This window comes from Bidens hawaiensis, unplaced genomic scaffold (genome assembly GCF_021521415.1).
Source record: "Bidens hawaiensis isolate Kalapana, Puna unplaced genomic scaffold, B.hawaiensis_p1.1 tig00033529_1, whole genome shotgun sequence".
Taxonomy (NCBI): Eukaryota; Viridiplantae; Streptophyta; class Magnoliopsida; order Asterales; family Asteraceae; genus Bidens; species Bidens hawaiensis.
The window spans coordinates 133,099-138,413 of NW_027495752.1; positions in this window are offsets into that span (position 1 = coordinate 133,099).

Here is a 5,315-nt window from a genome sequence, read left to right on the forward strand (position 1 = left end):
TGTATATTTAAATTTTACTGTCCGGTCCGGTTTATACGGTTATTTTTTGATAAAAACGTAAACCAAACAGTTTGGTACGGTTTGATATTTTCAAACCGACCGACCAAAACTTAAGAAAAAACAACCATGAAACCGAACCGATGGCTGGTTTGGACGGTTTCAAGGTTTTAAACTAATACGTGAACACCCCTAACTACAAGTTGATAGTAGGGCTAAGCATGATGAACCTGAACCCGAACCGATCCGTTCATATATAACACCCATAAAATCAGTATGTAATTTTCATTTAAATTTCAGTTATAAACAGAACAAACCCGTTTATGAGTATACCACATGTATATTAAATTATAGTGTTAGAAGTTTTTATGTTTACCGAGCTCAGTCCAGAATTTGAAACGGTCTATTTCATTTGCTCGCCCCTAGTTGATATGTTATACCTAATTATATAAAAAATGAAAAATGATAAAGATAACCTACAAATGCGTGTTCTAACTTTTCCGTACAAAAATCAAATCCCACAAGGCTATTAATGTCGAGCTCGCCCGCCCAATACTTTTTCTTGCTTTCTTTGCTGAGGTGGGTATCTAAGAATACTTCGATACACTTAACTTTTCGACCATGTTTTTTTTCCTAATAAGAAGTAATGTAATAAACGTTAAAGCACAAACACGTATAATTTTTGACCTAATTTTTTAAGATTGAATTTACAAATAAAACTAGCTTTCCAAGCGGATACGATGCTCATAAAACCCTATTGAACCACCCGTATGCTGAGATATACCGCCATCACTACCCTCTTTTGTGCGGTTGTCTCTTCTGTTCTTTAGCCATTTTTTTGTGTTCCAACCCTACAAAGAGAAAAAATATATGATACATATATAGGGTAAAAAATATAAAAATAAATAATAATGTACGAACACCCTTACCAATCAAAGTTGCTCCCATATGCCACAAGCCACAAGATTCGGAGGAAATTTACAAATTATGTTGAATCTATGTTCTTTGTCCCCAATAATATGCCCGGCTGCCTTAGCTTTTTCTTTGGAATTTAATCTCCACTCATTCATGATGTCCCTAAACCGACCCTTAATCACGTTACAGAATCCGTTATATATAAGTTGTTCATTGTCTGGATCCCAACGATACATCATATGTATAAAATAAAAAGTAAAAGTTAAATATGCAAAACTAAAACAACCAAGAAGATATAAAATAATTAACTAATATTTTACCTGAAAACGAGCAAACATACGAGCAATCACATTCTTTGGCACCATTCTGAATGTAGCCAAATGTTCATCATAGTGCTCGATTAGTATTTTTATGATATTCCTATGAATCTCATGACTCGCAAACCTATAATATTGAAATAACCAAGTAAGTATATCTGTAACATAAATAATGAAAATGTTAAAACTAAAATCATACTTATCCCCAATCTTTACAATAAATTTCTTCCCAGAGGTATCCCGAGGCACGATAGATGACGTGTCTCCCACAAGTATACATTTGTGGGAGACTTACAAATGCGTGTTCTAACTTTACCGTACAAAATTCAAATCCCACAAGGCTATTAATGTTGAGCTCGCCCGCCCAATACTTTTTCTTGCTTTCTTTGCTGAGGTGGGTATCTAAGAATACTTCAATCCACTTAACTTTTCGACCATGTTCTTTTTCCTAATAAGAAGTAATATAATAAACGTTAAAGCACAAACAAGTATAATTGCTGACCTAATTTTTTAAGATTGAATTTACAAATAAAACTAGATTACCAAGCGGATACGATGCTCATAAAACCCTATTGAACCACCCGTATGCCGAGATATACTGCCATCACTACGCTCTTTTGTGCAGTTGTCTCTCCTGTTCTTTATCCATTTTTCTGTATTCCAACCCTACAAAGTGAAAAAATATATGATACATATATAGGGTAAAAAATATAAAAATGAAAAATAATGTACGAACACTGTGACATTTGTCAAATTCGAGTCTCGATTGTATTCGTATTTGTATTGTTTTATGTTGTGAACCGACCCGTTTTATAAACCGAAACTCATGATATATAAAATATTGGATTTTTATGTTACTAAATCATTCCCATTAGTTCAATTTGAAAATATTGAGAACGACCCGAGTTAATATTTACTTATTTTATTTTCGTATATTTAGATTAGATTAGTTATTTTAATTAGTTTAGTTTTAGTTTAATTTTATTTTAAGTATTTTATTCTATTTTTATCCGGTGCCCGTGATCCTTTTTCTTTTGAGTGTTCTTTAAAGGAAATATGTTCGAATGAAATGTTGGAACGCCATGGTGCAAAGTGTGTGGCGGAGATCACTGGGTACATGATTCTTTTGAGCGAAGGAGGATAGAAACCGAGGCACAAAAGGCTGACTTCGAATCACTTTGGGTGGAACCTCCATACCGTTTCGCATATGATCTGATGGGGAACTTCTTAGGGTATAGAGATTCATTGGGAAATATATTAGAGCCCACCCCGGAATTGGAGGCAATAATGGACGATGTACTTCATGCTATTGTGAATGACTCGGCATATGTTCCACCTCCGAGTCAAACGCTTATCGAACCCCTAAGTGAGATTGAGGATTCAAGAGTAGGGGAAGAGATAGAGGAGGAGCATTTGTACTCATGTGATGAAGAATGTGAGAATCCACCCGGCCATGAAACAGATCCACTTGATGCATCACACCTGTCTTGTGGGAATGATATGATTGAGGATTTAGAAGGAGAACACCAAAAGTCTGAACTGATTAAAGAGGCGAATGTGGTTGTCTTGGATATTGGGGGTTGTCATGAAGAGCTTGTGGAGGGTACCTCTATGGAAGTAGATGATATGCAATTTGACCTGGGTGGTGACATTTGTAGGTTCCCTGGATGGATCTGCACGGGATATCTCGATCTACACAGGTGCGGAATCCCTGCGTAGGTTGTTACGAGCGTAGAACACGAATCAAACAAACACACGATACGAATAAACGAACACACGTTATATTATAACCGAAACACGTGATATAATCACTGAATACAGACTCAATACTCTCTGGTTCTCACGTCTCTCGACTCACACACGTCTGTATACGATTACCTTCAACTTTTTAAACAAGCCGTGACCTAGCATATAAATAAACGACAACTTCGCCTGATATGTTCAGGCGAAGTTGTTGCTAACTTCGCTTGACTAACAAGTTCGCCTGATAAGCGAACTTGTCAGTAACTTCGCTTAAACATAAACAAAACACAATTAACATTACAGACTGGATTACAGACACTAGACTATGAACTACTAACATTATGCACCAACAGACTCCCCCTTGGCAGTAGCTTCATATCTTTATCTTTAAGCACTTGTCTTGTAATCTTCATGCATGCACTCCCTCTCTTACACAGACCGTGACTACTAGCTGATATTTCCTCGCTTCGCCTTTCCAAGCAGGAATATAGAATATCTTCTTCTCGTTTAACACCTGCAGATCAGCTTTAGATAAATTAACAAGATGCATCGGATCATACACTCTTAGCACTTCTTGTTCATCTTCGTCTTCCAACACGGCTTCAGCAGTCTGGCAATCCACATACCACCATTTCAGATCTTTCAGCACATCTTGAGGCATAGTCTTCATTGGAACCTCTTTCAAACACCGAATCAGCACATCTTCACATACATTCGACTTCTCAACGGTTGGAAGCTCGTGTTCAACATTCTCCTCTACAATTTCACCTTCTTCAACATCATCTTCTATCACTATCTGTGCACCAATCTTCTCAATTTCTTCTAATGGCAGCACATCATCATCACACACATCATCAACATCTAACATATCATCATCCAACTCCTTCAAGGCATCGATCACATCATCTCCCATCTCCTCGTCATCTACCATCACCACCTCATCACCACCAGAACCGCCAGCTGCACCTGCAGACTCCCCCTGAGCTGTGGTTGTCCCAAGAGCTTGAGTAGTTCTTGACAACTCACCACCTGCACCTTTCGATGCATTGGGATCATCATCTCTGTCATTCTTCTTCTTTGTCCTGAGCTCGTCGCCTTTACAGCTCGTCTCCCCCTGAGATGCCAAGAACTCCTTCATATCATCTATAATTTTTCCATGTTCAACCAGGAGGGACGACTGTAGTTGATTTTCTGCTACTAGGCGCTGAATAGCCTGGGTCTGGATAAGATATATCCTAGATTGCTCTGCCACTACCCGCTCTAGTGCAGCTATTCTTTCCTAGTCTGATAGGGTTGCATCGAAATCGAACCTCATGTGAGATATGTCTTGAGTATACTTAGGAGGGATTTCGAATGAAACCGGGACATCAGAAGTAGCTGTGGACGTAACCGTAGGTGGTATCGTGACCGACAACCCTGCAGAACCACTGTCGACTCAATAACCTGTGCAACAACCTCCGACGGAGTAAGCGTTGGAGGCGGCAACGATACAATATCCGGAGTCGTCAGCTGGAGTGTGATGGATGGGAGGCCAACAGATGATGATGTAGCCACCATGGGAACGTCCGTGGCGCTTGGCCTTGTGACCTGTAATGGTGTAGGGACAATTGACATACCGGACAGTGCGGGCGGAGCGAAACGTATGACTCTAGAGCTCTCACCAGCTCCCCTACCTGCACCTGTCCTGTCCCTTCTTGAACGTCTGATCAACTTATGAATGTCTTCTTCTTCTTCTGACTCACTGTCGTCATCTGTCCTTTTTCTCTTCCCATACGTCCTCTCTTGAGTCACCATCATACGTCTTGCGTCATCCATTACATCATCAAAATCTGAGTCATCCACCGTCGTAGCTGCTCTAGTAACATTTACTCCTGTACTCTGTGGGACCGAGACCTGTATATTTTCTTGAAGATCAACTCGGTCCATGTCAAAAAATCCTTGGCCGCCAAAAGCAGCGTCAAGGTCTACCTCTTCTTCAGCTGACACAACAGGCGCAACAGGTACATCTTGAGGTGCTCCCGCCTGTTGTGTTTGAGGATCTCTAAACTCGTCCCCATTAGCAGGAACATACTCCGGGTTGATTAAATACCCAAACAGTGGAGTATGCCTAGGACGCAGTTCAGGCTTGCTTCTAGCACTCGAAGTTCTACATTGAGCAAATATACGCTTGTTCACACTCTCCACGTATCTGATAGGGCGACGTTGAGGCAACGTGGGAGCAACATGATTCAAGATCATTTGGAGAAATCTTGGATACATGATGAATCTCTCACGCCCCATCGCCCTTCGCTGTCGATCAATCTCATAGAAGACCATCTTACTCAAGCTGTAACGCTTGTTATA